Source organism: Homalodisca vitripennis, chromosome 2 (genome assembly GCF_021130785.1).
Source record: "Homalodisca vitripennis isolate AUS2020 chromosome 2, UT_GWSS_2.1, whole genome shotgun sequence".
Classification (NCBI taxonomy): Eukaryota; Metazoa; Arthropoda; class Insecta; order Hemiptera; family Cicadellidae; genus Homalodisca; species Homalodisca vitripennis.
In genome coordinates this window covers 57,031,757-57,050,873 of record NC_060208.1, presented here as the reverse complement: position 1 = coordinate 57,050,873, position 19,117 = coordinate 57,031,757, and the positions used below count along the sequence as shown (strand labels likewise).

The 19,117-nt window shown below is 31.5% G+C and overlaps 1 protein-coding gene across 3 annotated transcripts in view; it reads left to right on the top strand.

The window, feature by feature from the left end:
- Positions 1–19,117, top strand: part of LOC124354007 — a 292,185-nt gene that overhangs the window by 185,217 nt on the left and 87,851 nt on the right. The gene's annotated exons all lie outside the window — the stretch shown is intronic.

Genomic DNA, 19,117 nt, shown 5'->3' with positions numbered 1-19,117 from the left:
ATCTCAGATAACTGCTAAAGAGTAATATTCGTAAATCCTTTACAACGTACTCGATCTGTATACCTTACAAAACTTTTTGGAAATTAGGTCTGATAACATTGTATGAAAACAATAGCAAGGTTGGTTATTTTCAAGTTCTTTCGGCTCGAATAAAATAATCATAACTCTAGTGCAATATCAGTAATGCTAGAAAGTCGTAATAACTAGAAACAGTTAATAACTTAAAAAGTATCCTTATCCCATTCCAGCGTTTCCGTAATGTCTGAATTTTGTTTTGAATGAACTTTAATCTACATTAACTAAGGATTTATTTTCTTTCAGAAATAGTAATAATTATTCCGTCCACTACACACTGCATACGCAAACACAGAAACAATTAAAACCCCGTAGAAAATATTTTAGAAACTCGTGAAACAGGGCTATTAAAATTGATGACAGTTAATTTGATCGCCCCGAAGGCACCGCGGGAAGTTCCAAACGACCTCATCTTTTCACTGATGTTTGTTCTCAAACAATCCTTTAATTGCTGAATAATGAAGGCGCTCTATCTAATACATGGGACAAAACGGCTCCAGAATGTTTTAACAATATTAGCGCATCCCGAGGTAATTGGGTGTTCCGCGCCGTTGGATGTAAACCCAATTAAGACTTTACATAAACTTTCTTCGGAACATTTTGATTTAACTCGTCGACTCATTAAAGGAAGATTTGAGAGAGGGTTTGGTGCGGGAATTATTGTTACAGAGCCGAGGTGCTCCTTGACAGGTGGTAATTTGATACATTACAACGGTGCATCGAATGTGAACTGTATCTTATAAAATTACCTCAGCGTCTTCATACAGATGTGTTATGTCACTCAAGTGTTCGTCGTTTCCATTTATATTTTTATGTAGGCGAGAGTGGAAATTTGAGCATTTTTGTAAATAAAGTAATTGTAAATTAAATCAATGTTTGTATCAGAAGTCAAAACCCATTGGAATCAGCACAAATGAAATAATCGAAGTAAATGTAATAATATAATGTTCTGTAGCATTTAACGAATATTTTATACGTATCACAGTTAGAATCAATTTTAAATTTAACCTGTCATACTGTAGATTCTCTTCCAACCTGAGTATTACAGAACATTGATTATAATATTTTCCAATAAATATTCGTCACTTTAAGATGAGATAGTGAAGCACAATGTACTTTTTCCTGAGAACCACTAAAACTAGTATATTTTAAATAGAAATCTTTATAATGTATGTCGGATAAATATATACTAATTTAGTTTATATGGGTTTACTTGCAGTTTGGTTTAAAAGAACTAAACATGTGTGCACTTTTTCGTTGTTACTGAAATAAAAATAGGAATTTATTATTCATAAATTATTTTTTATATCCCTAAACGCAAAAATAAACAATCCAATTTTAATGGAACTTTCGATATTGTAGCTTTATAGGTTAGTTTGTGGTTAACTTTCTAAATCGGGTATTTATACTTTTCGATCTGAGAATAGACCTATCGATCCATTCCTCCACCCCAATATTTCGACATTTGAGGTTAGTATTGTACCGCTTCTTGACATCCATAGAGTTGCACAGATATAAGAGACGCTTCGGATTTAGCTGTATTCAGTGCAGATTTACATTTAAAGTAATTAAAGTATTTAACATTTTTATTTATCTCAGATCTACTGTATTTATATTGTAGATTGTTAGACTTTATTCCGCTTGGCTTTTTATGAACAAAACTTCTTATTGAAGCGAGTACTAACGCAGCTATAATTAATTGGATTTAAGTATACGAGACTTGTCCCTGAAATCACTTTGTCTTTGAATGCATACTACAAGCTGAGAACCTAACATCTAGAAGACCTTAGTCTATACGATAATGAGTTCTATGAACACTCAGCTACGACTCCTGTTCTCTTATATCCTCCGGTCAGTAGCACACTTGGCCTTTATATGTACCAGTATGTGGAGGCTACTGATTTCTAATACGTTTTTCTCACGGATATCCCTTACGCATAGTTCTCACAAATATATTTATAGTTTCATCATTTGGGTTTAAATCCACTTCCAAATAGTTGTAGAGTAATACTGACGACCTAAAAGATGAGAGAATGGAAACTTGTTATCAAGAGAGAAATAAGATAAATGGAAGATAATTTCAATCTTCAGAGGATTTCTGAACTATGTAATGTCTTAACTTTAACGGCATAAGGGTAGAATGTTTGGCTAAAAAACCACGACCCTTTCATAGTAAACTTTTTCAGGTAATTTTAATAGAAGAGAGAACAATAATCATTAATTTGGGTGGTTTTCCTGTCGATAGAGTTCTGATTCATATAATCTGGTCAGTTTCTGAGATTTCAGTAGGTATAAATAACAATTTCAACACTTACTTGACAGAATATATACGGTGTTGAGGACTAATCATTGACCAAGATCATGTACATATATGAATACACTTCGTCTAAAGCGAGGATTATTGCACTTGGAGGATATTTGTGTCTTACTATAATTTTAGCCCAAATGTTCATGGATTTTATTAGTATGTTTTGACATTTCTGATTTCTGTAGGAAATGTAGGGTGTGCCTTATATAAAATATTAAAACTACAAATTCTCAGTTTCTTTTGATTACTAACTAAATAACCCTGTTTCTGTTACTCAATAATGTATAGTAGGTAAAATCTTTCGTGGTGATAATAAACCTATTTTTGACACCTTTCATTGCGAAATTCATTATTTCTGTGCGCATTTTACAGTGGTTGGTAATTGTTGAATCCACATAAATTTTGGTCAAGGTGTCTGTTTGTTCCACCAAATTGCGGCAAAGTTATATCGTAAATTTTACAGCGCCATCACCAGCCGAGCAATACACGGACAGGAGTAGTTTTACAGCGCTTTTACAACCGTTCGTCGGCCATGAAAGATGATGTCTCCCGCCGAGTCACCAACACAGGAGTGCTGTTATTGGTTTTGACTTCCTGTTCCATAGTACTACCAATTAGTCAAATAACTCGTTTCCTGGATAAAGTTTTGCAAGTAACTGTGCAAATTTTATACTTTAAAATAACAATAGTAAAAAATACGGTTTTAAATTTGTCTAAATTGATGAAATCTGCACAAAACATAGTAAATATTTAATTAATAAAGGTTATAACTACATCTCCTGTTGGTTAACACAGGTTTTAGAATAAGAAAAAGGTAGTGCGTAGTACTTTGCAATGCAAATTGTTACGTACCTTATCTTAACAACGAAATATTATGGAAGACAAATTGTGTAAACCTGAACTATGTAAACTATGCAACAGAAAATACTGACTTCTAGTGGTCTTTTAAAACATAGTGTGTCACGAAATGCCAGGTATACAGACATCGTGAGCTGTTGTATCTTTATCCGGTAAATAATAAGGAAAAATGCAGGTGTGTGTGTGTGTGTACAGTATGGGAAAATTCGACGCCTTTAAATTATTCAAACGGGATCGGAATAATCTTTACCTGGATAAAAATACAGTTTTTAAAGTATTCAAAATGTTAGGAATGGCGCTTCACAATCCTTATTGGTATTAGGGAGTAGTATTTATGTTAGGTTCATAGGTATAACTGATTGCAGAGATAATTCCGATTATAATTTGAAGTTCTAAAAACCAGACATTTCGTATCCCTTCTTAAACTCGGGAGAAAGATTGATTTTACATTTTGTAATGTCAAACTGGAGATGTATGATTAGAGCTAACGTTTAGTTTTTTCACAATAATGATGATGCGATTACTCTAGAAGTTTTCATGTCAATATGCCATACCACTTTATAAATATTTAAAAGTCTTACAAGACAAAATCTTGATATGGCAATGCACTTAAAAGATGGTTTGATGATATAGAACGAAATTTAAAATAATTTTTAATAATAAATCGCCTTTAAAACTTGAATTCGTGTAATATAAGGCTGAAAGATTAAACATTACTAAGATCAAAAATGTGACACAACTTGCACTAAAATACGTACTTAATGGGATACATGCAGTATTACAAGTTAATGGAGTACATTTATTTAATAAGTTCATTTTCCCGGCAGGCAGCGACAGACGGTTGAGGAACTCCCTCATTAATACAGGTCTGGAACGAAACACTGGAGTAGCTGTCATTTCTGGAGGACACTCATAGAGGCACAGGCACAACACTGCATCATTCCACTTTGTTATAGCCTTTTATAATGTTACTCAAACTCTAGCGGTGCTGCGTTCCCGTTTATGGTTGAACTATTGGAAAATCAATACGGAGTTGGTGAGGTCTAGCTACTCGGTGTTGGACAAAATCGTAAATAATTTCATTTCTTGAACACACTTGGTGGAGCAAATTAGTTACGTTGAAATATTCTTCCTTGTCCTAAAATAATATTTTTTCTGTGTAGGAACGTTTTTTGGATTCTATATACAATTTTCAGTAAGAACTATTCCAAATTACTCAAGTTTATTATCTAAACAGTTTGAATTAAATTTTATTTGTAAACATTGTAAAAATGAAAAAGATAAATAGGGTTTAGTTTTCTAGGCCAGTTGTCAGGTTACAAAAGTACCCGTAATAATTTTTCAAATTATTTAAAAGTTCTATTTAATTTTTAAATAGTAATCAAGATCGAATTGTAAAAACTAAATAAGTATTTCCTGTTTATTTGATATATTATGACCACTTGGAATCTGCCAGTTCAGTATCCAATTTGCGTTCAGAATAAGAAATGTGTGTATATTTTAGCGCTAAAATTCTAACTCCCGTTTCTTTGTCTTATCACGTTCTTCGTCACGTTAATTGGATTGCCTCGGACTATTATTAGTACTCTCCCTACCTCAAGCAACCGTTAATCTCTATTAACGTAAGAACTTTTTTTAGAATCTTTGAATTCTACTTTCAAATTCGTGCTCCTGCTTCTTCCCCTCACCAAACCATAAAAGATTGATATAAATTTTCCATAATTTAGACAAAGCATTCTAGAGTTCTTATATACCAGTCCTCCGTTTGATCTAGCCAGTCCTTTATTTTGCCAGAACACAACGCGATCTTCCCAACATCTGGGTACAGTGGCCAATCGATGATTCATTCATCACTTTCCTACTGAATTATGAGTTACTAAATAATCATCCACAATTACTAACGTATTTCTTTCTACCATCTTGCCCTTCAAAAACACCATCACCGTTTTATCTTCTCCAAAATATCTGTGTTTTTAATATTAACCACATTTTCTCTCTTGCTCAGATCCTTTGTTCATTCTTGAATCTAAATCAGAATAGGTTCGTTGTTTACATGACACCATTCTCACACCATAACATACAAAATCCTTCAAAATCAATTCTATTAGGGATTCAAGGCATGGGTTTAAAAAAACACGTAACAGACCTAAGAACAAATGAAGTGTCGTACGTATTACGACGAGTTAGTGTCACTTAACCAATAAGATATGTGAAAGTAGATCACGTAAATCAATTACAGCTTGTTTCAGACGCCAGATATTCATCAAGCTCTATTTTTTTATTCATCACGTTCATCGATGCAATAAAGCCGTTGACAAGTCTAAAGTTATGAAACTTTTTGATTCTCATATGTAGTTTCTCAGTATCATATACGGATTGCCATATTTACTGTTGTCAAGTTATTTTACAATGTAAAGTAATTTCCCAGTCCACAGTAAACTTTATACGTGTGTAAAGTTGTAACAATATAAACAGCGCCGCACATTTACAGAGTAAATAAAGTTAACAATGTTACATATTTGACAATCTCACTCGTTGTAAGACTGCGTGTAGATAACGAAGCGACGGGTCATCACGTGACTCGGTCGTAGTGGTCACTTTACAGGTCGTAGCGCTACAGGCATGTTAGAATGCCAAGGCAGAAGTGTCACGTGACTAAGAACGATAAGTCCTGCTCTCCGTGACCACAAGCCTCATTATAAAATAGTTACTCACATGACATACACCACTATTCTTCAGCTACGTGTTCTTGCTTGAATTGTCTTCTATACGTTTTACATGAGTGGTTTTTTTTTGCACACAGCTTGGACATTACTTGAGATTTTTCTCCCTCGATTTTATTCATACTCAATGAATCAATTTAAATTCCAATCAGCCTGTACAAAATAAATAGCGTGTCCTATTCTTGGCGTGTATTAAAATAAAATTTTTTAATAAATAAATAATAAAATAATAAAAGTAATAAAATAAAATTTTTAATATAAAGTTTAAAAACTTTATATTAAAAATTTAAACATTTGTTATGCAGTATATTATTTCGAAGTTCTGTAGATCTTGACACACTGGTGACAGTATGTTTAAAACAAGTATTAAAGATTTTCCAAAAATGATAACAGTAAACTATAAATTATATAAACACTTATGAAACGCCTTTTATCGTACCTTCATTTCCTGATTTTCAATATTTATCGATAGTACATTTAAAATTATAAAATGTATTAAATCCGATATTGCGCATATGATTTTACCATTTAAAACTATATCCAAATTATTTAAATGACAATATATATCTTGTGTTCTATATAACTTATCAAGCGTTTAAAGTAGAAATATATTTTAAACTTAACTTATGCGTCTATTTCAAAAAGTCGTTTGCCTTCTAAGGTTTCTTATATTTGTTTAATTAATCTTATATTTATTGTCTGTATATAAGTTAACGACGCCTTTATGACCGAGACATCTTTAGATATTCTGCGTGGATATATAACTTAAAAGTTTGAAGGACGTGTATATGTACAAGTTATTTGTTCGCCTAAAATATAAAAGGGTATATTTTAAGCCTCGAACGTTGTGTTATACATTTGGTAACAAATAACGACTGTCCGAAATCCTGTTATCCTTTCATGACCAGTTAGCTAGAGGATACATTTGTATGATGGATCGACCTTTTGTGCAAGAATGGTAACCAAGTTAAGTGGGTCTGAAACTTCGGCGCGAACACATCAATAGGACACATTTCTCGTCACAAGATAACTCTTGGCTGATAAAACCTTATGGATAATGAACCGACATTGAGGCACGGACGATAATCAAGTTTCGAATGTCTGAAATTTCGGTGTAAACACGACAGTGGGAAACTATTCTCTCCAAAAGATGAGAATTGCCGAATAGAACACCACAATAGGAAACGTTTTGCAACACATGATGACTTCTTACAAACTTGGGATTCGTTTGTGTGACGAATCGTCTGCAATGGATGTACAATGCTGTTAGGTATTATTTGTTTTGAACTGTCTGAAATGGTTTTCGGAAAACTTCAGACACTTTATTGGTAAATTACGGTTAGAAAAACACTCCTACTTCTCTCATTTACCTACTCTTTCTCACTATTTTCATTATATAATAATATAAAATGATTAAATTAAACATAATACTTCCTGTTTTAAACTGAAGATTGTTGTGATTCAATAACACGAATACAATTTTAGTAGGTTATAATTTAGAGTGTGCTAATACAGTTGACACGCGTGTATTATTAATATAATATGGGATATGAATATACATGGATATGGATATGATTTATCAATTACGTATGTGACAGTTTAAAATGTTCTTTTTTATTTATTTCCGTTTTTTTTTCAAAGTCTAGTTGCTGACGGGGTATAGTCGGAAGCTGTGTTAAATTCCCTATAAATGATGAATGTTGTCATTATAAATGTAAACTATAGTCCGTTTCAGCTTCCTCCGTTAATCAGTCCCCAATATCGGTAAAATCTGTGATAGTCATAAGAGTAAGCCACCATCATCGAAACCAAACTATCCTCACTGCACTAAGCCCATGCAGATATTATCAAACACCGTGATAAGCAAATGTTTACATTTCATTCAATTTTGCTTGCCTCGGAAGAGTTCATGTGGCATGTGAGTGACGTAGCGGTTCCCCACGAGTCCTCTAGCTTGGTTATAAAAACATGCCAAAGAAATCATCTTCAGCGTATTTACGACATAAGACTTATGTGTGCATATTTTCTATGTTTTAACAATTCTGAATTTAATCAAATTTTTTGTAAATATTCTGGTTTTCGCGGGCTTCCGTGGTTAGGTTACAAAATGTTTATTTTTTTTCTTTGCGAGTATCTAAGACGTAAGACGCACATGTTTAGAAAGTTGTATTTAAATCCGATCTTTAATTCTAATATTTTCTAATGCATCAGTTAGTGGTATTTAGCTTTAAGTTTTATGGATAAATTTAGAATAAGGCTTGAAAATGATATACGACATCGTTTAATTAATACCTGTACGTGAGTTTTCATAATTAAAAACGGCTAATTACATTTTAAAACAATGTAATACTAACAATACTCGCAAGCAATAAACGCTAGCTCCTCATATCTTTTAATTAGCAATTTTCATAATTAACAATTAATTCTTATGCTTTATTTTACCTTGTATACCTCCTGAGATAAAATCTCTGGTAGTACGAAGCGCCTGAATTAAATCTCCTGCAATCTGTTAGCAGCATTTATGTTGCATATATACATATAGTGCCGGCGCTGACACTCCACGTACCTTATTGTAATATATTAACACGGGACTTGCTTTCTTGATTACTTTACCTAGTATTTTTAAATGTTATACTGTAAATGGAGTATAACATTACAGGTGTGTCTTATAAAATAAAAATAGTAAATAAACTTCTTTTACCGAAAAAGTGAAAAGAAATAGTTTCCAGAGCAAAAACATGGAAAGAATATTACTTCTAATTTTTTTAAGGAAACTCAGAGTGTAAAACTTGTTTATTTGATTCGGAATTTTTGGGTACTTTAATTATTTTTATCATGGTAAAATGTTTTAAAATATCTTTAAATTGTGTTATAAGATTAAAGTATATGTTATCCTTAATTTGTCGAGTGCAGGTAGGTTTTATAGATGTCAAAAGGTGTAAAAGTATAACAATACATAATTCTAGAAACAGAAAGGGTTTGGAACATACTTTATTATGGTATAAAATTTAAGATATATTACTTCTGAATAGAGAAATGTCTATATTTTTGGAAACGATGTAACTTGTTAATAATGCAGTAAAACAGCTGCAAAAGGGCAATGTTTTGTAAATTTAAATATTTTAATCCCTATTTGTGATTTTAAGTATTATATTGAAAATCATTATATTAAACATTTGGTAAACTAGGTTCATCTAAAGTTAAAGTTTTTAGTAATCTGAAAATATCTGGTATTACTGAAAATAAAAACAGAGGTGAAAAGGTGTTCTCAATAATCTATATTTTATCATATATTATTATTATTATTTAAAACTGCAACTATTCATTTTGCTTAACATACTTATTTTATTACATGGGTACATATGAAGGAGTAGGAATTAATTATGTGTATATATGTAACAGTAATGAACTGGAATTTTGGTTTGTAATAGGTTAAACAAAATTATAGCATGCTATATTTTTCGAAATACAAGTGAGTTGGTGGCATGAGTAATGGATTTAAAAAGTAATGTTTAGTGTTTTTAATTACTCACTAATACATATGTTGTGTGTAATATACTCCAAAGAAGTAGATTATCCATACGTTTACGAACAAAACTTATAGAAATTTTTGTAATAACCACAAATCCGCATGAACTATGCAGAAGATTACAGTATTGGCGGCACATAAACACCATACAATGGGACCATTATAAGTGTACGTATCGGTCCATTGTTGCCACATCGTGTCGTGTGCACAGTGTTGCCGGATTGTGCAGCAGGGACAATAGAGCCATTGTTCAGTCCCCGGGCCCGCCGCATTACTCCTCATTAATAGGCAATTATCTGGTCGCAGACAGTTCACCCCTCTGTAGTGTGTTGACAACTGGAAACACACATCAAAGAGATTGTAATTGTAAGAAACAAATACTTAATACTGTAGGAGGAAAGGTTTTACAGGACGGATATAAATAGGCAATTTGTATACTTTTATATCATTAATACGTTCTTCACAAGACCAACATTTAGAGGCATTGTCTTCGGTTATGATGATAATGTTGATCAGTCATTCAATATAAATTCAGATAAATGGTTAAACAATAATTATGTGTTAACTATGTTGCCAAAAATTGTAGATTTAAATAAATTCTATACGTTGGTTTATATGGTACATGCAAGGAAAATCATTGCAAATTTCGTATGCATTCGTGGGTAATGAAATGTATCCATAATTACTCTTTCATTAACGTTCATAAATGTTTTCATCATTAAGATTGGTTAAACACTTTACATGTATTGATTGCGTGTATATTTTTGTTATACACGTTATATAACTCTTAAAAATGCATACTTAGTGCAATCATGTAAACGTTACATTAGGTACAATATACATCTATTAACATTAATTTCGGATACACTCTATTATTTATGAATGATATAAATGCATTTGAAATTGCATTTATTTACCTTGTATGTGCCACGCAAACGAACCTTTTGAATTTATTACTTTATTTCAAAACATCATAAATATGTGATTGTGGTTTTTTTCGAAATGTATTGGATCTAATGAATTCTATCTAATGAATACGAGTGTGTAGTAGCTATTATCTGCGATTTCATATCCACAAGCTATGCCAAATACAGAGAGTAGTGTAAATACCTTATTGTATGTTTAATTAATTTCATCCAATAAAAACAATGCTGAAAACTGAACAGCATCATTTCTTCATCTGAAACAATTACTTAATTTGTGAAGAGCCATTAAAAATTTTTTAACCATTTATTTGAATAATTATGCTTCTTTATTCATTGTCAACAAAATTGTCAAACAATATGAGCTGAACTAAAATGAATGACTGATTCCCAAACAATTATCCTGACATTATTAACTACAGTCCCCTTACATTCTCGTAATGTAATGGATACATTTTACAGATTTGATAGTTTCTAGTATATCAAGATTGCTGCATTAGTCAAAAATCATATACGTATTTGAAATTTTAATAGACGCGATGATAAAAGTAAAACACTTTTAGAAACTATCGCTTACAAATTGTTGAGTATGTTTTTTAAACATAGCTTGAATTATTAATTGGCTGGGCGTTTTCAAAGTCACTAGAGGAACTCGAAACATTTCATTTCTATCTGTCTGTCTGTCCGTACGATATCTACAAAACGAACTGACTTATAGCCGTGATATTTTACACAAAGGTATTTTTCTATAAATACAACATTGAGATCCGATGATGGCGCATATCATTCCATGCGATTTGGCTGAGCGTTAGCGGATATTTTTCCATTGGTCCTTCTGGTAACCATCATAGCAATTTGATGTGGGATTTTAACATGTGACATTTTTATTTATGGAGTAAAAAGAAACAATAGTAGAGCGGATAGGCAATGTTAAAAGTCGGTGGCAAGATTGCATTGTTGATCACCAAAACTTATCTTTGAAAACTACTATAAACGCTAATGAAACAAAAATGTGAATATATGATGTGACCGGACATCTTGTAAAAGATTTGATCGGTAGACTTGAAATTTTTCATGAAACTTGTATCTGCCGAGGAAATACGTAAATTTATTTTAATTATTATTCTGTATCCGTGATCTGTGATTATTATGATCTCAAGGATGAAATGAGTTATAGATTTGAAATTTTGCGTGCACCTCAGCGAAGGCTGTAACCGACACGTGATGTGTCATCTCCTACCTTGTTTTAGGATTAGTTTATACTTTCGATGTAGGCAAGATGAGTAAGTTTTTACTCATACGGATACTCAACATAATATAAATTATAAAGTTGTTGTAGATCAAGTATTCATTTATTTCACAACTGATTATTTTCTTCATTCTCTGTTATATTTTTAAATAACTAATTATTTTAATAAGAAAACTAAAACAATCCCATCTTAAAGAGCCTCGTGTATAATTTTCGGTCATTGTTTGTTGACATGTAAGTTTTTGGAAAACAACTTTATTTGCTACTGAAGGAAAATACCATTCTATAAATAATAGAATGTATTAATCAAAATTATCTAATGTTCCCTTTTACACTAATTAATAATATTATCAACAGAGAATCATACACGGCAGACAAATATAAACTGTAAAGCCTAGTATAATAGTAAATAATAAGCTTAATTAATGAATAGAAACTCATTTCCTTATTAATTCTCTACCATTACAGCGTTACAATAGAATTAAAATACTATAAAAGGCTCTTTTTGTGATTCAGTGTAAAAAATCAGATACTTTAACTATTTCCAAATAAACTTCAAAGTTATAGATCGAAAACTTGATTGAACTTTTGGCCTACAATACAATATGGCTATAATTTTATTGCTCATTTTTAGTGTAGTTACACTAATTGTTCAACGTTGTTACAATATATTTTAATAATAATATCACAACATCCAGAGAGAGTATGCTAGCCTCTCATTGCAGTTTTGTATAATTAGACTATGCTATCTAATTACAGATTACCAAAATGGGTTTTCACACAATTAAAAAAATCTCTTATTTCTTACATCTTGAAATTCTCCCACGAACACGTACACGTACTTATTAATGACCACGTCTCTAATTTTTTTCTATTAGTTTGCAACTATAAAGCCCAAAATGACTATAAATATCGATAAGCTATAACCATCTTATATTTTTATTATAAAATTGGAACCAAATACAAAAATTTAACTTTTAATTTAAAATTAAATTGTATCAAAATAAAAATCAGCAACACCCATTTTCATTATTTACAGGTAAATCAAGTGGAGTAGACGATCAACATAATTCTCCAGTATCAAATAGTTAAGAACAATATCACAAAGCTTCTAATTAATTAATAATAATAATATTGAAACAGGTTGTATAGTTTATTCGAAAAAGAGCTGTACAGGTTTAACATATAATTATTCAAAATTGAATTAGTTTTCTGGCACTTTAATTTGCCTCTTCAGCGTTTGTTTTACCTATCGTGTAACGTTTCTTTTGGTGGAAATTGTTTATCAATCAACATATTTCCATGTGTTAATTATAATAACATCTATTTATTTTGGTAGTCATGCATTTTGGAAAATAACATGTCGGTAGCATTGTGTCGGCTCTAACCAGCGCGTTACTTTTACTTCAATGTGCCGCTCACATTTACCGCTAGTGTCATAATTATACTCACTCTTTTATATATTTTTTGTCCATATTTTGTTACATGAATATGGACATCCGGCAGTTGCTCATTCATTCGAATGTTTTTTTTTTAGTGTATTGTAACATGTATGATTGTAAATGTGTAAATTATAGTATTGCAATGTTGATATGACATTTTATCTTGATATAACCTTTATTATTGTGAAAGGTATAGAAACATTCAAAACAGTGGATTTTAAAGAATTTTAGAACCACTTTCCCTACAATGTATATAAACATCACCAATTGACGTAACGCTAAACATTAGCTCATTAATATTAAAATATCAGACTTATTGGATAGAGATAACGGAAAGATGCATTTTAATATTTGAATTAAAGTAACTAAATTGTAAATTCCTGTATTATTTTTGCATAAAATGAGTAAAAATTTATGTTCAAGTCAAACATATATTACTTGAAACATAAATAGGTATCTATTGTCCACTTTTTCACGTTTAAACATATTTTAAAATATTGGCGTTTCAAATAACTCACAAAATTGGAAAATAATAATTTAATTTGGTTTTACATATTATATTTTCACAGTAATAAAGACGAAAACGTAATAACTGAACACTATAATTCGGTTTGACCGTCATCAGGAGAAATAAATTTAGTAAATGAAATGATATAAATATAAATGAATATTTTCATAAAGCCAAGTTTAAAATGTGAGTTTATGTTCACTCAAACTTTTTAAATTACCACCAGTCTGAGAGGAGGGTAGTTGCGGTCGGCTGAGACGAGGTGGAAAATTCCACCCTTGTTTTCCTCTTGGATGAAGTAAACAACTCAACCTTCCCCAACCATTCAACAAATGATTAATTGAAGCGGGGATACAACAAAAACTCTTGATTGAAAGATCCTTTTCTTGGTTTTAGTTCTTTTTTAGCAGAAATCAACGAGCAGTGGCAAGATAAATGTAAAGATTCATTGCCATTTACTCAGATCTTATTGAAGTACCACAAAAATATAGTATTTTGCAAGATTATTAAATATTCATGTTTTTCTATAATTAATTATTAAATTAACTCCAATCTGACTGGAATGCAGTCTCGGCTAATTAATAGAGGGTGGAAATCCTCTGGAATGAAGTAAACAGCTTGGCTTTCGCAGACTGTTCAGCAAGTAATCAATTGAAGTGACAGTGAATATAAACTCAAGATTGGCAAATGTTTTATTATTTTTATTTTTTTTTCAAGAGAATTTTTCTGAAATTCAAGAATATTGAAATAAGTTTAGATACTGATTTAACTATTAAACCCAACTTAATTCGAATAAGAACACATTTTTTGTAGTTTATTGATTTAGGTTTTATAATAAATAATGTATTAACGTCGTTTGATACCTGCTTTAAGAGGACTCAACAATTATATAACAATTCATCTTTGTTTTTCTACAATAATAAACAATGAAGTTAACTTCTCTGTTTTCCTCCATCATTAAAAAAACGATTCACTGAATCTGTTATTGTTTAACACTGAAGTGATTGTTAAACAATAACTGATTAGAAGAAGCTTTTCTTTATTTCAGTTCTATTGTACTATCAAACAATATGATAATAAACAATATAACAAATCTCTATTCAATAGCATTCTTGAAACGTTACTCGTTTATCCAACTAAACTTGCATTATTTCATTGTATTTTTTAACTGTTCAAAATATTATACAAATGAGCAAATAATCCATACCACTTCCTAAATCTTTGTTTCCAAACACGCATTTTATCAATGAGTTGTAAATTATCGGTAATTATTAAAGACCGGTACAGTTAATACTAACTAATTTGTCTACAAAATCGATACACCCATAAGAAATTCCCACATTCACTAATATTGCCTAACTAACCCAACACATACAACATTTATAGTGGCAGTGTGTAGACTTTTATTATTTAGACACTGATATGGAACCCGATTTAATGAACAAAAATGTGACTGTACTAGCTGGAAAAAATATTTTGAGCTAAATTTTATATGTATACTTTTAATTTTGCATAAACGTTTCTTATAACATAAGGTTTATGATTCGTAATTTCCCTGTCAATCTCTTTTATGAATGATTGCATCTCTGTCTATTTGTCTGCCCGACAAATCAAGAATGAAATGGGCTATAGACCTGATATGTTTTTTTCGTTATTATCGATTTTAGTCACCATGAAACGTATAAATGTTTCAAATGTTAGAACATTTATTTAGACGCCAATTATTAAATAGAGTCTTTACAGGAACAACTTCGTTCATATTAACACTTAAACCTGTTAACTGCATCTTTCGGTGTTTCTAGATGACGAACACTCATTCTTTCTGATAGATTTAATGAGTGTGATGGGTCATATAAATTTTCGTTGAGTTGTAAAATTGCATGGTAGAATGACTTATACGAACCAGTAATACAAGCGAGCTAGGCAACTGCGCATTCTCCCAACACATACTATCGAACGTCACAGTGGCTAATGTACTGTAGTGCAGTATTAATTGGGTTATTATAATACTGTAGTAGCCGTGGTAGTCGTTAGCTATGGCGCACAATATCAGCCGCCAACTTCGGTCGCTCACACGGTCTTAGTTATTGTCGAACAAAACCTTTTGTTTAGGTCGGGAAAAACGATGAATAAGTGCTTTATATATTTGGAATGTGGATAACCATCGTAGTGTACGTTTTATTTTGAATGCATTAATAGAATACAGAATACTTAATAGGATACAGAAAATCTTAAACCTATTAATTAACATGAGACTTGCATATTGTTAAATATAATCGTAAGTATACTACTGAACTATTCAGATATATTGTAAGTTTAAAGAGTGCTTCTTAGATTTTTAGATGGTAATCTCAACCATTAGAGAGCCATTATATAACTACTTTACTTGAAGTAATATTCAAAATGTAAATTGAATTTCATGATATTTAAATTTGAAAACCACTGTTTATTAAATCCAGATTTCTTGAAAGCTATAGGAGGCATTATGTTTTCGTTAAAAGCCCAGTTATGATACTTATATTTTTATAATTTACTTCTTAAAGCCACTATTGTCTCTAAATCATTCTGTCCTTTATTGGAGATTCAGTGAATGTATTCGTATTTCCAAGATAGATTTTCAAGACGGAATATTATCTGAGATGATCAAGGCCAAAACAGCTGACTGGTTAAAACTGGATAATACTGGATTAGCGGAGATGCTGACCAGGACAAGAGCGTTATCGATCTTCTATTTGTAAGTTATTCCTCGCCATCTGAAACTAAGATCGAACCTTAGTATTGTGCTCCTTCGTAGAGAATCTTCTTATTCTCTAAAACTGTTGGCCTTTTTGTTTTATTGAAGCCATTTTTATTTTGTTTATTTTTCATTTTTGTATTAAATAGTAAACAGCTCTAAATTGTTTCTGGGAACCCTGTTATAAAATGTTCTAAGTTAACAGATTGAATCCATTTTCCTAGATTGTAATAAATGTATAGTTTTCTTTATCTACTTAAACTGGTTTAAATTTACGAAGTAAATTAGTAGTTTATATTATAAGTTTAATTTTTAAATAACATTGTTTTCTTCTACTCTAATCCTTGAAGGGGTTTTAGTTTCTGTTGAGATATTCAGAGTACAAGATCCTAGGCCATTAAAATAACATTGAGTTGAATACAGAACTCTTCGAACAGCTGTCGACCTAAACCTTATAATTCAAGATCTGTATTATTGTAAGATATAACCTTATCTCTTTATATTACTGTTGTTGAGAGGAAATCAAACTCAGATAATTTCTCCATTATTAGCGAGACGTAAGACAAATACAATATTGTTATTATAATTCAGTAAAGAAGGAGATCTAGTGATTATTAGTTATTGTTCCTGTGGCTTGACCTCTAAAGATAGATTGCATGGTTGCCACATTGGCGGCATAGTGAAGCGGTGTTGTCAAGTCAGCAGTTATATCAAACAACCAACCTAACGCTGGAGAAGTCTTGCTGGATTGTTATAACCCCCGCAGATCAGACCACGACTGTGTCAGTGGGGAATAACGTGGTTTAAATATTATTGCCTTTCCAAAAGTCTAGTATTAAAAACATAATGGTATAAGGACTTCTTTGTTGGATCAGTAACGCAAAGGAATACCTTATCGTATATAAGAGTTACAATTATCACAAAACGTTTCTTATAACTCTAATCCCGTCAGTTTTAGTAAACATGTTACTCCGGAAACTTATACTGGACATTTTCTTTCTTAGCAAGTCCAATGCATACTGTTTTTTTTTTTTTTTTTTCAGAAATCAGGCTTTGATTAGTATGCAACCTTTTGTCTTAATGTTTGAATGATCTTCACCCGTTTGAATGGGTATCATAGTTAAATCCAGAACTACAGAGTTTTGTATTCCATATACGCTATCTTGGAGAGTTTTGTATTTCATATACACTATCTTGGAGAGTTTTGCAGAAAGGATTCCTATTCGGGAGTTTAAAATAATATACCGCCAGTTTTAAAAATGGAACTTTCTAAATAATAAATTTTAGCGTGAACACAGCAAGCTAGCTGGATCCGGAAGTAGTCTAAAATCCGAAACCAAGGTACCAGGAGGAGTTTGTGTTACATTCCACCGTGCACCAGTGCTCGCCTCTCACGTGTTCAAACATGCATGGACGGCTTGCCTAACAATGACACTACACACCCTGACCTTACACTTTGTTGATTATATGAACAGTTTATTGTTCATACAAGATGAGTTTACTTTTATTTTATTACTTTAAAATTATATGGTTATGAATCATTCTTATCTTTCGGATATCCGGATCTTACATGTAGCCTTTTAATTTATACAAAAACAACTCGTTTTTGTTGTATCGAGTTCTTTGGTTGATAGTGTTCTATGGTTATTATGCCAACTGAGTTCTTAGGTTAAGGGTTATATTCCTGTAGGACACAAAACAGCAAATGGGTGATGATGTTCGATAATTAGTAATCGAGTTGAATCCTTAGGTTCATGGTTATATTCCTGTAGAACATAATAAAATGATTGGTTGATGGTGTTCTGTAATTAGTAATCCAATTCAGTTGTTAGGTTGAGGGTTATATTTCTACACTTAATAAGAAAGTAAAGAAAGAAAATTTCATATTACTAATTGTAACAAAATTATAAGATGGCCTACTACATAAAAATACAGCATCACATTCGTGCATCAAACTATAAAACATTGCATAGGAAGGGACATGGTTACACTGAATCCTAACGTAATTAGTATATTCTATAGAAATAACTTCATCGCTCTATGTTGGCCAGCTATTAACCAAGCTTGGACTTTTTGGCTTTTGGTGGTAAATTTATTAAAAGCGAAATAAAAAGAGAGCATTCCTTAATTTTCCAATACATTTCGTATGGTGTAGGGAATTACTTTACAAATCGCTTGCCTGGTTGAGAAACTGGCATTCAAAAAACAATAACAGCACTCATCTGTTGGGAACTCGGCGGGTGACATCGTCTTTCATGGCCGAGAAACGGTTATAAAACCGTTGTAAAACTACTGTCCTCGTCTAAGCTGGCTTGTAAAATTGACTACAGAATTTTACTCACAGTTTTAATAGAAAATCTGATGCAGCAAAACTTGTAGATGATTAAATTGCACACTCACTGTAAAAATGTAGATTATTGACTATAAACCATTTAAAATTAGTGTTAAAGTGTGTGTGTGTGTGTGTGTGTGTGTGTGTGTGTGTGTGTTTGTGTGTGTGTGTGTGTGTGTGTGTGTGTGCGTTGTTAATCCCGTTAAAATTCATCCTATTTAAATTAAATTGATATAATAGGCGAGATTCCATTCAAGATCATTAGATTCACGTATTAAATATTTTGTGAAAAATTTGATGGTTGTTTGAAATTCTTTATATAAAATTCGTCGTGTTAGGTAATTGTAATTTGTTAGTAAAAAGCTTTCACTAAAAAACTGCAATAAACTAAAACTAAAAATTAAATTTCGACAAGGAATTGTTATCTTATTGGCAG